We start from the raw sequence: 19,055 nt of genomic DNA on the forward strand, positions 1-19,055 counted from the left end.
CAGAATTATTGCCTCCAAATTGCTAATAAACTTTCTGATGGCATATATGGGTATTTTCGGTAGCAAAGGGGACGATGTTCGCTGTAAGGAAACTTCCATATTGGAATCATAGCTTTACTGTAAACAAATGAGGGCGACGAACGTAAAAACTTTATTGCGAAAACTGTTATTTTATTTTGGTGCCATGCGTTACTAACGTAAATATACCGTTAACGAATTATGAACGACGGAGTGTGAAAACTCTGTATTGCTAGGGGACAACTCCGCTATTAGTTAATTAATTTTATTTAAAGTTCCTAATGTTCGCCTGTGTCTCTCTGAGGATAGGGCGTACGCTTTCCAGCTATGCGACCTTTGATCGAATCCCGGACCAGAGTGATATTTATCTCAATTCCGCAGGACTGGATGATGTCCGTTTTAATTAATCCATTTATTTATTTTATTTATTCGTTCATTCATTCGAGTGAAGTTAAGACCATCAGATCTTCTCTACCACACCAACAGAAGTGCAAATACAAAAAAAAATAATAAACAAATGCAGAGAGAATAATTAAACAAGGAAAAGAAATAAAAGTACAAATATAAAAGTAGGGCAGGAGTGTTATAATTTAAATTCGTAACAAAATAAACTTAAAAATTTTTGACAGAGGAAGCTAAAGTGATGTTTCTATTGTCCTGTGACGACTCCGCGGTGGCTCGCCACATGAGATACTCTTTTGGTTTAAAGATGCAAAGAAAAAATTTGTCATCTTCATAAAAATTTACTTTCTTACTTCAAGAATTATGAAAGTGTTATTGTAATTCTGCGGAATATCTATTTTGAGATGTTCGCGAAAACGTGACGTTTTCAGCATTTCTATGCGACATTGAGCATGTCTTATGTCTGTTCTTCAGCATACAGTGATTTATTCTTTTGGACGCCTTTTTTTATTATTCATTAGCCTATATTCAGTTTTGTTTACCCGTGAATGATGAACATCAAATATAATTCCAAGTAGAAAATAAATATATGAAATTTTTTTTCAGTACGTTATTTTACGACGCTTTATCAACATCTTTGGTTATTTAGCATCTGAATGAGATGAAGGTGATAATGCCGGTGAAATGAGTCTGGGGTCCAGCACCGAAAGTTACCCAGCATTTGCTCATATTGGGTTGAGGGAAAACCCCGGAAAAAACCTCAACCAGGTAACTTGCCCCGACCGGGAATCGAACCCGGGCCACCTGGTTTCGCGGCAGACGCGCTGACCGTTACTCCACAGGTATGGACTATTTGAAATCAAAACGTATATTATCTATGAACTCGAAATATGTTAGAACGATGATTTTATTTCTTTTCCGCGAACTTACATTTCAGCTCAAAAACAATTGATTAAAAATTATTTTTTGATGGCACAATTTTCCGACTAAACAAGAAGGGGGGATGTAAGAATTATCAGAGGTTCAAATCATGTTATCTACAACGTTCCTGTTCCAGACTTGGTGGCATGAACCAGCCATATATCCCGATGTTTCTAGAATTTCAGTACAAGCACTTAAAGTCCCGTCGCTCTAATTTCCGGCAGCCAATCACGTTGCAGGACTGCTACATTTAAACGTGTGCGTCTTGTGATTCGCTGATGAAGATGTTAAGCATTTCCTAAGGCTGGATAAATACAATCGCCCGCCATTTTGGCTCTTTCGTTGGCGTTCGCAGAAAGCACACGAGGACGTTATTTGCCGCTCAATTATTTGCTGAATTACAGTGCGTTTTATTTATCATCATAGGAGCTACGACATGATAATGTTTAACGGTGTGGCAAATAGATCCCTCGTCTGGTAGCGGCAACGAAAGAACAAAAATGGCGAACGATACTACGTACCGAGACTTTATAGAGCCTTGACTTCCTAAGACGTAAGCAAAGAGGAGGAGTCACGCCGAGAATAACAGTGTCGCGACTATAATACTATTTGCATCAGCATAATTATGTGACACTACATTTTCTGTTCTGGTCTTATTGAGGAACAAATAAAGAAGTAAACTTAATGTTGAAGTTGACTTGCGACTTAGAGTAGGTTATCCAAAATTGAGCCAGAATTCATAAAGCAACATAATCCATCCCACTGATAGCCTCAAAACTGATTTCATTTTTCGTGGTCTAACGTAATTAAAATGACTTTGCATTTAGGTGTTTTCGAAATATATTCAAAAGCTAAAACTGAAATATAACACCGCTGTCAATTTATTAAGGATGCTACATTCACTACATTATTAATAGTTTTTATGATTAACAGCCTAAATCATAGAAAATATTTTGGAGTGCGCCAAAATTAAATATGAGCTTAAATGGATCCATGTTATGTATACAGAATCAGAAATCAGAATTTTGAAGTTTGTTGCAAATATAAACTTCATAAGGGAGTAACAACATTGGACATTGAATATTTTTAATTAAACGTTATGTAACTGTGATAGGCCTATAAACTGTGCAGAATATATTTGAATAATGTGCCCCATGAGCGCGTCTCCTGCCTCACTAATCTGTGGCCGAAGTGTATGAATGAGACTTGACCTTGACATGATGTCGAGCGGGCCGTTCCGTCGTGCCAAGACAGGCGAGCACACGCTGGCCATCTGGGTGACCTTACCGGCCTTCTTTCAGGTGGCTCGCGGTTCTACGACTGGAACGTGGGCACGCACTCACACCTGTTAACAAATTGACGCGTGGAATGTCTGGGATCGAAGCCCAGAACTGCTCGAAAAACACTGCGGGTTTCATCGATGCCGTGCAACCATTGGCTTCAAAATGAATTTCAGTTCTTTTGGCGACGCATTGACAAGTATTTTTCTTCTCGACGTGTGCACATAATTAAGTAAATATTAAGTTCTGGCTGCTCCACACTCTTCGAAAGTTAACCGAACTGTATAGCGCTGCACGTTTCGAAAGATTTCCAATTAAATCAGTGGTTTTGAACCGTAGCAGAAAAGTCGTAAACTTAAAATCAGCCATGTAATAGGGGCAAGTAGTGTAAGGTATCCTGAACGTAAGTGAGATACTTTACTGAAATAAAATGAGTGCCACGAAGATGATAGGAATTTTTTCATTATAATTTTAGTGAGTTTTGAAGCAATTGAAATGTTTTTTCTGGACGAACGGGAGCCTGGTGAAGGTTCATTGCAGGGGCTAGGCTATCACGTGGAGTACGTTCTCCCTATTTCGTCTGCAATTAACTATTTTCCTTATCTTAAAGGGGGTAAATTTGACCGCTGGGTAAACTTGATCGTAAAAGAAATAGCTATAAACCTTGATATCAGATGGCACTGACTATATTTATAAATTATTTTTCTCCATTATTTTTAAGTATTCTTGGTTATTTTAATTTACAAATGAGACTCATATGGTTTACATTTTCTTGTTTTATGATCACGTTTACCCAACTTTACAGTACATTTGAGGTTTCCACACACAGGCCTAGTTTTAATTTATCTCGTGTATATAGGCTATATATATATATATATATATATATATATATATATATATATATATATATATATATATATATATATATATAATAAATAATTTACATGCACTTGGTCTTGATTTTACGTACGTCCGAACAAATAAACACGCACAATTTTGATACAAAATTTTTAATATCAACTAACAAAAAATATTACTTTCATTTGCAATAGCTAACAATCACTACTGTAGCAAATTTCAAATTTGGTTGCATTTGAGCAAAGTAATTAGCTATCCCGTCTTTTATTTCTTAATCGTTTATGCTAAGTATTAGGCCTATATTTAATATTAAAATACAGTTTTCACATTTTTTCCTTTAATAATACGATTTAATTATTAATATTTTTATCTTAAATTCAGGGGAGAGCAATTGTCCTATCCCGTCCCCCATAAATGACGCCTCTGGTTTATTGCGACTGTTGATAGAGTTAGTCATGGCGAGGAAGCATTTGGCGAGATAAGTTTCGAGATGGGTTTACCTGACATTTGCGTTACAGTTGGGGAAAACTAAAGAAAATTCAAACGGCATAATGAACCGAAGCGGGATTCGAACGCAGACTCACATCTCCAGTCTAAGTCACTACTGTCTGAGCTACACCGATGGTCGCATTCAATCCTACTAATGTTATTTATATCTGCAGGTAATTGTATTCATATACAATTCAAAGGACATAAATGAAATCATTAATCATGAATTCGATTAAGAAGAAAATTGCCATATTTCGGGTTATACCCGAAAGATGTTATTTATAATCTCAAAAAGTTACATATCTGAATTCATTCACAAATTTTTATCTCTTGAAGTCGTTAATTTTGCAGGTGAAAGAATGTTTGTACGTACAGAATATTTTAATAAATCCTAATATTCCTATGTCGACATTTAAATGAGTAATTATTAAATTCTGCTTTTGGTTTAAAATGAAATTAAAATATTTGCATTTTCTTGTTTCAGGTGTGTTCACATTTGAGTGGGTGACTAATGATACTTCCTTCTCAGTAGATGGAAGCACACGCGGCCAGATGAGATATAGGTGGCTGTCCTGTAGTGAAAGGTGAGAAGAATAAGTATTGTTATCTTAGGTTGTAGGATTAGGAAGAAAGAGGGGAAAAATGCATAATTCTCACAAATAATCTACTATTTTCCTCGTCATTTGAAAAATCAGATATTTGTAAAAAGTTGCAATATGCTTTGCAGTGACCCACAAATAAAGGGAAAGAGCTTTATATGGTAAACATAATGGAAGGAGTGGGAAGACATTGTGAAGGACGTAACATCACGACACCTGCCTTCTTCCCACGTCATTAGAAACAGGTGCCAAGGACCGGTAATATTTGTTCATAGAATTCCAATTTTTTCAGACAACTGTGAAACGTTCTACAAATTAAGTGGTTGTACATCAGCTGGAACGATCGAAAACTAATGTTTTACATATTTATGTAATGACAAAATTGTTCACGCTTATGCCCAGGAATATATTTTGAAACAAAAGCGGTTTTATCTTACTGAGGAGAGTCCGAGGGTTAGCATTGCAGCCTGAGGCTTATTGTGCCAAATCCTTTTCTGTGGGATGATTGTTGAAGTCCTTAGGACCGCATTCCTGTAAATATGGTGATACACTGTTTGGTACCATCCATCGATTCTGCTACAACTTAGTCCGACGAAGCTCACGCTTTTGTCCCTCTAGGACTTCAGTAGCGTCCTCAGATCGATGCCATCTGTCTGTAAGTCACGGTACTACATCCCTGCTGCATCCTATATTGACAACTGAAGATAGCGTTACACAACACACGGTACAACGGAGTCAGCGATAAACGCCTCTTCGTCCCTCGAGAGTTCTAAAGCTTCTGCATATCGATGCCATCGATCCCAAAGACGGTACTACATCCTGCTGCATCCTCGGTACTATACTTTACAATACTCTGTTAGGTGATAGGAGTTATGATTTGACTCACAATCGGAGTGTAAATATGTAAGCTGTGACATACAATAATAACAGGATAAATTAAATGTAGTGGTAGGAGGAACTGTTTATTTGAGGACGTTGCAGATTATTTAGCAAAGAAATTCAACGTGAACGGGAAATTTCTGACAAATTTTGCTTGCAGTCTTCAGGGACAGAGTAACCGAAGAAGTTGATAAAGCGTCGTAAAATAACCTACTTAAAAATTCAGGGACAGAGTTATTTTATTCGATGTAAATCTAAAACACGAGACACAACACTTAACTTCCGACCCGACGGCAGCCATCCAAGGGATACAGTATTATTGCCTTCAAATTCCATAAACATCGGCCGAGTTTGATCACCTACCAAACTCAAGTCCATGGCAACTGAGAACGGAGCACATAAAAAAGGATTATGTGATATATATTTTTAAATTTTTAAAATTACATAGTCCACACCTGTGGAGTAACGGTCAGCGCGTCTGGCAGCGAAACCAGGTGGCCCGGGTTCGATTCCCGGTCGGGGCAAGTTACGTGGTTGAGGTTTTTTCCGGGGTTTTCCCTCAACCCAATGTGAGCAAATTCTGGGTAACTTTCGGTGTTGTACCCCGGACTCATTTCACCGGCATTATCGCCTTCATCTCATTCAGACGCTAAATAACCTCAGATGTTGATAAAGCGTCGTAAAATAACCTACTAAAATAAAAATAAAATTACATAACACCCAAATTTTTTATATTTTACGTTATATAAGTCTGGGCCATAAATTAATAATAACAATAATAATAATAATAATAATAATAATAATAATAATAATAATAATAATAATAATAATGCTACTACTAAATGAGAACTGTTTATTTCAAAGTTGTAAATGTGTGAGAAACCTGTTGAAGTATGCATGAACTCACAAAGTTTTGAAGATTGAATCTTCGTCTCTAGATAAAATATGCTAAAAAGAGCATGTTCTCGTTGGTGACTTATAAATGATTGAGTCGCGTGAATTTAGTAATTTGTAGTGAACCCAGCAAGTGGTATAAAATTCTTAGCTCTTTATATGTGAAACAGTCTAAGATAAAAAACAATATTTATGTACTGCCAAAGAAAATTAATAGTTTTCTGAAACACCTGAAAAGCAATATATGACTCAAAACTCCAGGAATATATAAAACTCAATTCGAATGTGAGAAAGTGTCTATTGGCTAAACAGGTCGTGTAATTGAAACACATAGGAAAGAAACACGCACGATACATGAAGTTACATCAAGCGGATAAATCTGTCATGGCGGAACACTGCATCAATCGGAAACGCCGAATTTTGTTTGATTGGTCTTGTGTTTTAGCCAGTAAATCAGACTGTTTGGTATTCCTAATTAGAGAGGTCACTGAAATTTATGTTTGTCCAGAAGCATTAACAGGGGGGAGAGTTTGAACAAGGCAAGAAATACCGATTTGACTTGCTCTTAAAAAGCACAAAGTCGCGTTAATGGATTCGAAACAATAAGTTCCTGTATGACGCTACAGAGTGGAAGTGATTAACTGTACAGATTGAAGGAGGCAATAGAATATATTAAAATAATTAAAAATATCTATTATGCGTTTTGTAATTAAGTGCATTGTTTGTTTGCGTAGCTTGGCAACAGCGCTCTCGCAGGAGTACACAGATGCAATCAGGCTGATTAGCAGCGTTTCGTCACTTGATCACCGCTGTAGGTTGCAGGACTTCCTAATGGAAATAATTTTTTTAATTGGTGTATTTTACGAAGATTTATCAAATGTTATGTTTATATAGCGTCTGACTGAAGTGAAGGGGATAATGCTAGCGAAATGAGTCCATGGTCCAGCGCTGAAAGTTGCCCAGCATTTGCTCTTAATGGGTTGAGGGAAAATCCCGAAAAAAAGCTCTACCAGGAAACTTGTTCCAACCATGTTTTGAATCCGGGCCAGCTAGTTTTAGTTAACAGCGGTGGACTAATGGGAGGAAATAACGATACGTGTTAATCTTTTTATTTAATTTGCAAGAAAACAGTCCATTTTATACAAAAACTTCCAAATCTGCCCCAAGGTTCACTCAGCCTCCTATAAAATTGAGTACCGGGTCTTTCCCGAAGGTAAAAGGTGGTCAGAGCGTCGAGGTCAAGAAAGCATGGACCTCTACCTCCATGCCCACAAGTGCCTTCATGGCATAGTGGTCGGCACTTCATACCTTCAGCCGTTCTACAGTGATAGCAGCAAACCTACGTCAACCAACCCTGCCGGTAAAGGTGAACCAGAGGGAGTCACTAAGGGTGCTATTCATAGACATTTCGCTAGCCCGGGCTACGAGAGTGCTAAACAGGATTCATTCATACCATATCGCTGACACTGGTTTATGAATACGAAAAACCTTAGTTCGCTGATAATCCACCGAAAGCCCGCGCTAAGAATGTCTATGAATACGGCCCTAAGGGTCGTATTCATGGACATTCTTAGCGCGGGCTTCCGGTGGACGATCAGCGAACTAACGTTTTTCGTATTCATAAACCAGTGTTAGCGATATAATATACTGTAATACGAATCCTGTACAAGTAACCATTCGATAGCCAGGGCTAGTTTAGCACGCTCGTAGCGCGGGCTAGTGAAATGTATATGAATAGCATCCTAAATGTAATACTGTACTGCTGCAAAGGGATAAATAATTCCTTATTAATTTGTCTTGTAATATGAACAAAAATCAGAATCTTACGGATAGCAGAGTTAACATTCAGAATAATAATCCGAGGCAAGACAACCCATGAAGGACCATAACCGACCAGTCTGCTGCTGGCCTCACGTCCACATGCCGAAGCATAGGTGGACGATCATTCAACCAGAACGGAGGTATCGTGTGATTAGCACAATGATCCCTCAGCCGTTATAGTTGGATTTCGCTGCTTATCGTAGCTCTCTAAGTGCGTCACGATGCTGAGTGGACACCGGTCCCATACTCTGGGCGAAATTTTATGAGAAAATTTCCTCCCCCATGAGGACTCGAACCAGCGCGCAATCCGTAACGCGAGTCCTAGGCAGGATGCCTTAGACTTAGACCACGACGCCACGGCGCGGGACGTTAACATTTAGGAGAAAATTATTTTATTTTTTGGGAAAAGGCATTCATTTGGGTCTAATATGATATTAGATTTTTTTTTGTACTCTATCCAAGGAATAAACTGTTAAAATCTGCACAGTTACATTCAGACAGAATTTTCGGTCGCTAAACAGAATGTGTTCAATGATCTCTCTGCTACTGACGTACACCTAACGTTCAGTATCGGGACCGAAAATCCGCTGTCTGGTCATATTACTTCTACCCTGTATAGCTCAACTATTTATAATGCACTTAGTTTAACCGTAACAACATTAATATAATTTCCTTCGCACACAATTATGACTCTTCCGTGAATCATCCTGCCATATTGAATTTCACTGAGAACCTAGTGCTGGCTGCATTATAGGTTTTACTACACTTGTCTTGCGGCTACTGTTTTGCCCAAGCACTGAGATCTAAAGTTTATAATTTACTTCTCTGTGCTAAGATATTGTTACAAAAAACAGTTAAAAGTATCTGATATAAACTAGGCTGTAGTTTCTCCATTATTCACATTTATATTACCATATATTTAACGTTTTTTTCGTCCCCAGTAGTTTCATAGTTAATGTAATACAGAGTGGAAGGTAAACTTTTACAAGCCTTCTGGGATATGATATCTCGAATTATGACAAACAAGAAAGTCTAATAATATTTTGTTCCCAGAAGGACGGTTTTCGACAAAAATTGTCTTTTGTAACTTGAAATTACGGTTAAGTTTTTCAGACAAAAAAAGGTGTTTGAATAAAATTAATTATTATTGCAGAAAATAAAGAAATGTTTTCGTCACGGATGATACAAGATTTGTGAACTCATTTCACACCTTATTAACAAAAATTGTAAAACACAGGTCTCTGCCTCAAGGAAAAAGATTTATTCGTATAGTGTCCATGTGAAAGCTATGCAAATCTCATGGCATTCAGTTAGTTCACAAAGACATAATAATCGGTAAATATTTTATAGCTGTTTCTTCCTTGTCACGGATGTTACACACATTTTATCACGGATGTTACAGATGAATTAATCTCCTTCATTTTTACAGTTTCAAAACAACTGTGCTATTTCTAGGTCAAAATATTCACTTGAACTGTAAGATTGCTAATTTTTATTGACCCAAACTACTTAAAATAAATGACAGAAAGAATATACAGTAGTACAGAGTAAAAAGTTCCTTGATCCTGGAGCTCTGCAATTAACAGTGCCGGCTCTTAAATTATTTATTCAAAAATAGCTCCTTGAAAAACATACATTAACAGCTGATCTCTATGAGTAAGTGCTCCAAATTTAGGGAGACAAAAAGTAAATATTACCTAGGCAAAACCGCTTAGATTCAATGCACATAACACTTGTAAAATATTTTGCTTTTGAAAATAAAGCATTATAATGTTTAAATTTAGAGCCTTATCTATGTACAGGGACATCATTTTATTTTTACTGGCATTTTTAATTTTAACTTGCCTATACCTCTGGATCAACGCCGTTTGCTACACCCTTCCACGACTGGAATTCGATGATACTGGCGTAATATACAAACAAATCATTTTACTAGGTATAGGAAGGAAGAAAAGCAGTTCATCCATTTACGTAAACTAGGAAATATGGCAATTTTGAGTTTCATCATTTTCATTAGGTTTTTGTTTAATCAAAATACAGTACACTATTAACAATGAGTGTTTTTACTCACGAACTGAGCTTTCCATGTGGACGTATTCATTATGCAGTGTATATTATACTGTCTACAGCACATTAGCGTACAATATAGGGAATGAAGTTAAATTGAAAAATAATCATGATATGGATATTTAAAAACATTTTTTAAAATGGTGGCCGTTTATTTCGATACAGGCTTCAGTTCTAATGTGTATATTATCGCACTATAGACTATTGTACGTAATCCCAATTACCAGTTTCGTCCTTCGTACGAGTAACGCATGTTGAAATAATTCTATACCTACTCTATAAAAGAGTACCTTACGTACTGTAAATTCAATCTTCACTTCTACCCGATCCGAAAAGATAAAATTACTCAGACATGCTATCTACGGTCGATCCAAGTGGTTATGTCGTAGGGTCGTAGAAAGGGAGGGAATCACCTGACAGTTAATTACTTAACGTAGCCCTTTTAGATAAGTTATTTTAAACAGTTGTATAATATTACGTAGACGTCCAATTCCTAACAGAAATTAATGTTCTCAGGAAAGAGCTAAGACAGCCCAGCCACTAGCTGGCGAATAAATGCTGATGGGGCAAATGGACGTAGGCAAATGGACGACAGTACCTGTGCCAAAATGATTCAATATTGAAAGCTCTTTCGTCACTGGAAAACGCGAACATATTTTTGGAACGTACTGTTTACTATGACCGTAAGGCTACTATGACTGTATATGCGGTCTTGGATCTGTGTGGAGGACGGTTGAGCTTTATTAGTAGAAGGGGTGGGAGTGAAGTACATTAAAAAACTCAGGTACAATAAAAATGGAAGTAAAAATAAAATGATTTCCCTGTATTACACTAATATTAAACGAATATTTCTGAAAAAACTTTTTCATTGGAATTTCCAGTTTTCCCGGAATGGCTGAGTGCTTATACCGAGAGAGACTGAGGAGAGACTCGACCAGAAATGTAGCTTGGATAATTTGAAATATCACGTAAGCACAGTGGAGTTCTTGAATTCGTTGTTACGCTGTCCTAACAAGGCGAGGCCGTGGCTCAGGTCGCAAGTCGTGTTCGCCCCAGCTTAGCCGTCTCGGCGCCGGCCCTGGCATTTCTGCTGGATGTCGCAGCGCAGAGCCCGATGCGCGATGGGCAGTGCGCGTGTGGGTCCGTGCGTAATGAAGACGTGTCTGGCCGGACACTCGTATTTTACTGCAGTTTAAAACGTCCACAGTATATTTCTAGTATTATATGTCCTTGATTTGGGCCATTACTTTTTGTTCTTCTCCAGCACGCGACCGAGGTCTCCAATAAACAGAGCCTGTTTGACACCAACAGGTTTCCATCGCTGTAGGCAGGGTTCATTCATGGAGCTGCCTCCCATAGCGGCGACTGCAGTCCGACGAACTGGATCGCGTTACATCGTGCATCTCGCATTTTAACGGCCGTTTTAACAACACTTGCCAAAAGGATTTTTAAAACTTCAGCAGTTTACGGAGATTAGCCTTGGTAACATGGCGTTATTATGTTCCTAAGGAGTTTCTAGATTTCTGATTTTCGCAAAAAATATAATAATAATAATAATAATAATAATAATAATAATAATAATAATAATAATAATAATAATACTTACTTACTTACTTACTTACAAATGGCTTTTAAGGAACCCGAAGGTTCATTGCCGGCCTCACATAAGCCCGCCATCGGTCCCTATCCTGTGCAAGATTAATCCAGTCTCTATCATCATATCCCACCTCCCTCAAATATATTTTAATATTATCCTCCCACCTACGTTTCGGCCTCCCTAAAGGTCTTTTTCCCTCCGGTCTCCCAATTAACACTCTATATGCATTTCTGGATTCGCCCATACGTGCTACATGCCCTACCCATCTCAAACGTCTGGATTTTAAGTTCCTAATTATGTTAGGTGAAGAATATAATGCGTGCAGTTCTGTGTTGTGTAACTTTCTCCATTCTCCTGTAACTTCATCCCGCTTAGCCCCAAATATTTTCCTAAGCACCTTATTCTCAAACACCCTTAACCTATATTCCTCTCTCAGAGTGAGAGTCCTAGTTTCACAACCATAGAGAACAACCGGTAATATAACTGTTTTATAAATTCTAACTTTCAGATTTTTGGACAGCAGACTGGATGATAAGAGCTTCTCAACCGAATAATAACACGCATTTCCCTTATTTATTCTGCGTTTAATTTCCTCCCGAGTGTAATTTATATCTATTACTGTTGCTCCAAGATATTTGAATTTTTCCACCTCTTCGAAGGATAAATCCAAATCTCAAAACCTTATTCCTTTGCTGTGGTCGTGCCAGAGAATCAGTCCTATTCCGAGGCTTATTGTAGGGATTCGTAACAAGCTGTTTTTTTACGGTGATGGGTTGTTAGCCCTTCGCCCAACCCCCAAGCTAGAGGACCACCCTTATCGGCTGTCCACGACTGCTTATTCAATATATTCGCAGCTACCCTCCATATCTGGAGGCCGTTTCCTCTATCCGCAACCTGAGGACGCGCCATGCCGTGGTGATAGAATAATAATAATAATAATAATAATAATAATAATAATTTATTTTAGCTGGCAGAGTTAAGGCCGTAAGGCCTTCTCTTCCACTCAACCAGCAAAAAGTATACATACATATGTATGAACTTACAAAGAATTCAACAATTTGATTTAGATAAGAGCTACATGTATATAAGAGTTATAATTTACGAATTCAACAAGAAAATAGTATGGACTATTAATTAAACACTGAAATACAAACTATGTAGCAGAATTAAGCTAAAACACATAGAATGTTAATATATTTCAAATAATGTTAGATAATAGAAAGAGATTATTATGAGACAATTTTGAAAATACAGCACTATCAGGATGCATGTCTAAAGGAAGGAGTAACAATGTAGACAGTGATATTTTAAGTCAGTATGATTGGAGTGAAATGCTAAGAAGGTTATCTTTTAAGCTGTTTTTTAAAGTTTTTATTGTCTTGCAGCCCCTAATACTTTGTGACAGGGAATTCCATTGTCGCGAGGTGGATAGTCTAAAAGATGAAGAATAACGAGATGTTCTATGAAGAGGTATACTTAACGCGCCACAGAAAAATATAAGGAAAAGAAAGAGAACCATTTAAGGTGATTTGGAGGAATTAATTTTATTACAATATTGTAGTCATTTAAAAATGAAGGATGGTGTAGATTGGTAGAATAAAGTTGAAAATAGCTGGTGCGAAGAGGGGAAATTGGTGTTAGTCTCCTTAAATATACGGTTTGGAAAGTAATAGTCTATGTTCGCAAAATACTTTGATTAGTTGTATAAACCACGCAAAGAATTGAGGATGCAGCACCCACTCCATTGTTACCAGTAAAAGAGTTGATTGGCTACTCTGGGGTAAGTTGTTTGAACAAGACTTGACAAAATAATTCTAACAACCTGCAGAAGGTCCACACCTGTGGAGTAACGGTCAGCGCGCCTGGCCGCGAAACCAGGTGGCCCGGGTTCGAATCCCGGTCGGGCAAGTTACCTGGTTGAGGTTTTTTCCGGGGTTTTCCCACAACTCAATACGAGCAAATGCTGGGTAACTTTCGGTGCTGGACCCCGGACTCATTTCACCGGCATTATCACCTTCATTTCATTCAGACGCTAAATAACCTACATTTTGATACAGCGTCGTAAAATAACCCATAAAATAAAAATGAAAAAGCTACAGAAGTTTATTGAAATAATTTTCATAACATAAGGTCATGTAGTTTCACGATTTTGTGGAAAAAAGAAGACATGGGAAGGAAAAAATTCTACGCTCATTACCGGATTTTTTAATTGGCTACGGACTTTGAAACACGTCTGCTTCAAGACTTAATACAGGAACCAGATTCCGCTGTACACTCGGCGCAACAGATAGCTATATTTATCTCAAAAGAAACCCAGATGCCCAGTTAGTGATTCTTTCATTTATTGTATTTCTTGCACTTCATTTTCTACCTAATCAGATTTCTAAAGCTTCATCCACCTTCTCTTAATAAAGTTCTTAAGATTTTTCGGTCCACACCTGTGAAGTAACGGTTAGTACGTCTGGCCGCGAAACCAGGTGGTCCGGGTTCGATTCCCGGCCGGAGAAAGTCACCCGGTTGAGGTTTTTTCCGGGGTTTTCCCTCAACCCAATATGAGCAAATGTTGGGTAACTTTCGGTGCTGGACCCCGCACTTATTTCACTAGCATTATCATCTTCATCTCAGTCAAACGCTAAATAACCTAAGACGTTGATAAAGCGTCGTAAAATAACCTACCAAAAAACATTTTTTCGCAGCTGACGATGGTGTTGATGTACTGTGTTCTGGAGTATGGTTTTATAATTGCTCCAGAAAACGGGTGTGTTTTGTTACAAAGATCCAAAAATTTCAGACAATTCTTGATGTAATTATTTCCCATTGTGGAATGTATATAAAAATCCATGATAAAAGGAAGAAATGACTTGGATGTGCCTGATTTTAATGAGTCGAGAGACCCTATTGGCCCAGACTGCGCAGGTTGCGGACTTCCCAAATTACGTGTGTTTATTTTTTTATTTTATTGGGTTATTTTAGGACGCTGTATCAACATCTAGGTTATTTAGCGTCAGAATGAAATGAAGCTAATAATGCCGGTGAAATGAGTCCGGGGTCCAGCACCGAAAGTTACCCAGCAAATTCCGTGTGAACGGTTACTCTGGCAGAAATGGTAGAATACAATAAACAGCAAGGCGCGTTATTCAGTTATAGTTCCTATTCAGATTACTCTGCCAGTGTAAACTAAGCTTAAGAATTTCGAAGGACTGTCATTCGAATAATAACCACGGCTGTGCTCGTCGAATAAAGAGACTTGTAAGTGCCGAATGCAAACAAAATGATGAGAAATGGCTGCACCCATCGAGACTGCATACCACGATTCGGGTGTGTCGGTAGCGTCTTTGTGAATAAACGTCTCTAAATCTAATTTTTCTCCCTCTTCAAAATCACTCCTTATGATGAGGTGAAAATAGTATGATGAAGTATGAAACTTCAAAGGGAAGTTTACAATCATAATTCTAATAATTTTGCGCTATTTGTGGTTTAATCGATTTTTTGGAGCTTGCTGCTGAAGGTGATGAAATGTTAAATGTTTGTTTTATTTAACGACGCTTGCAACTGTCGAGGTTATATCAGCGTCGCCGGTGTGCCGAATTTTATCCCGCAGGAGTTCTTTTACATGCCAGTAAATCTACTGACATGAGCCTGTCGCATTTAAGCACAGTTAAATGCCATCGACCTGACTCGGGATCGAACCCGCAACCTCGGGCATAGAAGGCCAGCGCTATACCAACTGCGCCAACCAGGTCGACTGAAGGTGATGATGGTGGTGATTAGGTTTCGGAATTTTAGGCTTTTATAACGAGTATTTGGAGTTTTTATAATGTGATAGCAATAAAATTACGATGGAATACGATAGGCTGGGGAAACGAAACTGTTCGAAGGAAACCTGTCTCCCAGTCGTAACGTCCACCAGAATTCTCACAGGAACTTCCGGTCCTGCTCGGTGAGAGCCATTCCTCTAGTCACGACTCAGTGCTTCGGGGCTTATAACTATTTAATGGTTCAACGACTGTTATGCTAAAACGATTAAATTAATTTTGTGAATAAATTCTGTTTATGACTAATACATACCTTTAACCCTACTTGGAAGCAACGGTCGTGGGTTGAAATGCCACCTACAAGTTGAATGTTTGTCCGTTAACACTATGAGGTGCTGTGGAGTCTACTGTGCTGTCTTGTGTGAACATGAAATTGCCTAAGGGAAAATAAAGGCGAGAACTTAAAATGCCCAATATTCAAGTAAATAAAGAATATATAAAATGTAAGTTTATAAATACCTCATTAAAAATATAAGTACTTAAATATTTGTTTAATATGTAAGTGTGTATCTAAGTGCCCTGTGAGCATATTATCTCTCGACCGCAAATCGGCAACTCGGCTATCGACAGGCGTGCTCCCACACTCTGGTTATGAAGAAAATGCAGAATCGGTGAATCGACAAACCGAAAATTATAAATGTAAAGTATTCTTAAAAATAACCGGTTAAAACGTTATTAACCAACCAAAACTAAGAAAGGAGATACTTAAACTGCATGCATTCTTGTTCCAATGTACAGGGACATCATTTCATTTTTACTAGCATTTCTGATATTAACCTGGCTATACCTTTGGATCAACGATTAAGAACCGGAAATACCGTTTGATAGGCCTACCCCATTCCACGACTGGAGTTCGATGATACTGGCGTAATATACAAACAAATCACTTTACTAGGTATAGGAGGGAAGAAAAGTAGTTCATCCATTTACGTAAACTAGGAAATATCGAGAGTTTGAGTTTGATAATTTTCATTGAGTTTTTGTTTAATCAAAATACAGTACAGTATTAACAATGAGTGTTTTTACTCACGAACTGAGCTTTCCATGCGGACGTATTCACTATGCAGTGTACATTATACTGTCTACAGCACATTAGCGTACAATGTAGAGAATGAAGTTAAATTGAAGAATAATCATAATATGGATATTTAAAAACATTTTTGAAAATGGTGGCCGTTCATTTAGATACATGCTTCAATTATAATGTGCATATTATCACACTATAGACTATTGTACGTAATTCCAATTACCGGGTTCGTACTTCGTATCAGTAACTCATGTTGAAATAATTCTCTACCTACTCTATAAAAGAGACCTTACATACTGTAAATTCAATCTTCATTTCTGCCCGATCCGAAAAGATAAAATTACTCAGACATACTATCTGCTGTCCGTCCAAGTGGTTACGTCGCAGCGTCGTAGAAAGGGGGGAAATCACGTGACAGTTCATTATTTAACGAGGCCCTTTCCTTTAAGTTATTTTAAACAATTGTACGGGTATAATATTACGTAGACGTCCAATTCCTAACAGAAATTAATGTTCTCAGAAAAGAGCTAAGACAGCCCAGCCACTAGCATTTACAGAGAGGCGAATAGAAGCAGGTGGGGGAAACTGGGATGCGAAGTAGGCAAATGGAAAATGATGCAATATTGAAAGCTCTTTCTTCACTAGAAAGCGCAAATATATTTTTGGAACGTACTGTTTACTATGACCGTAAGGCTACTATGACTGTATATGCGGTCTTGGATCTGTATGGGGGACAGTTGAACATCATTAGTAGAATGGGTGGGAGTGAAATACATTCAAAAACTCAGGTATAATAAAAATTGAAGTAGAAATAAAATTATGTCCCTGTATTTCTCATCTGCTTGAAAAGTGACGCGACATTTGCTATAGTTCTCTCTGAGATTCTCCAGATGCTGTTTTTCAGTTTTTTCGGCGTGTGTGGATCATATTTAAACACTTTTCCGTTTAGAGTTCCGCTGAGCTAAAAGTTACTATAGACTATATCGGTGGAGACACACATTCCTACGATTAATTGTATTCTCGAACACTGAAGTGCTTTCATAGAATAGTCGTTGTGTGTACTATCGCAGAATCTGTTGAAAAAGGCAGAAATACTTTCCCTTTTAGTTAACTCACTAAAAATAAGGACGCAAAAATCACTTCCACATATATTTGGACATTAACAATTTGCCTATAACGGTACCTCTCCATAACCAGAATTTGGGAGTCCGTATGCCAATAGCCATTTTTGACGCTTTCCAGGCGAGAGAGAAATTGTTAACCCAATAAGTCAATATCTGCATGTGTATGTATCCAAACAAGTAAATGTCCCTGTACAGTGTAATCCTTTTCGCTACACTAGGGAGAATTGAAATCGAAATGATGTATGTACACTTCGTCAAAATGAAAGTGGCCGGCGTCTGAGAGACTAAGTTCGAATCGGGTATTTCCGTGCGCGCTCGGGACAGCCAGGCTTTGTTCAAAAGATTGCGTAAATTCTTCTAGTAGTTATAGTGGGGAACAAAATAATTCATATACGAGATTTAAAACAGACAGATCATTCAGATTGTTTAAGCAGTGAATATTGTAACACAAACACCATATGCTGTATAACAGGTTCTCAAGTGGAGTATGACCATTGCTCGTTACAATGCCATTCTGACAGCAATAAAACACTTAGTGTAGGTTGTAGAGCGACAGCTGATAGCTAACAGTTCGTGAAGTTGCGAGTTGAAATCTTCGTGGAGTACTAAGCTTTTTTTGTTGCCTTTTAAATGCATCAGCGAAACTATAACAGGTTTTAGTCATTTTTTCATCCTTACAATACTTTTCGCTTTATTATTTTTTTTCGTGTTAACATGAACATTTGACGCTAGATGGAAGTAACACTAAAGACGACAACTAGGGGATATCATATTAAAATGCTGTGTTAATTATTTGATTAATCCCTGCTGCTTTCACATTCTTACCTAAGGAACATTCAGTAAATAATATATTGACGGTTAAATCATTGACAATAATTAATTTGGAAGTTGTGCTACAGGGAATATGATTATTATAATAATCTAAATCCGTGCAGGGCCTAAGGGCGGAATTCATAGTCGTCACTTATAAATGAGTGAACCCTTAAGTGGTTACTTATACTCATTTCTAATTCATAGTTGTCCCTCATTGACATATTGAGTGATTACTTAAGTGAGCTGATCTGTACCCTTAAGTGACCACTCATTTTCAAAATGGATACTGAGAATGATTTTGAGGATTTTGTGGAGTTTGTTGAACAAAATGAGAAAAATATACGTGTCCCAAAAAGGTATATTAGAGACATGGAGAATCCTCTGGAAATGTTTAGTGAACTGGAATTTAAGAAGCGATATCGTTTTCAGGTCAATTCGAAGTTGTTGCTCT

General features: G+C 37.7%; 1 protein-coding gene across 6 annotated transcripts in view; it reads right to left on the minus strand.

The window, feature by feature from the left end:
* The window catches only part of LOC138707429 (Krueppel-like factor 2), a 147,243-nt gene that overhangs the window by 66,937 nt on the left and 61,251 nt on the right, over window positions 1–19,055 (minus strand). For 3 of the 6 annotated variants that reach the window (XM_069836841.1, XM_069836842.1, XM_069836839.1), the window contains exon 2: window positions 15,894–16,017. The exons of the other annotated variants lie outside the window; for them this stretch is intronic. The gene's annotated coding sequence lies outside the window, so the exon portion shown is untranslated. The remainder of the gene's footprint in view (window positions 1–15,893; window positions 16,018–19,055) is intronic. 6 annotated transcript variants of the gene reach the window in all.

This window comes from Periplaneta americana, chromosome 10, assembly GCF_040183065.1.
Source record: "Periplaneta americana isolate PAMFEO1 chromosome 10, P.americana_PAMFEO1_priV1, whole genome shotgun sequence".
Taxonomy (NCBI): domain Eukaryota; kingdom Metazoa; phylum Arthropoda; class Insecta; order Blattodea; family Blattidae; genus Periplaneta; species Periplaneta americana.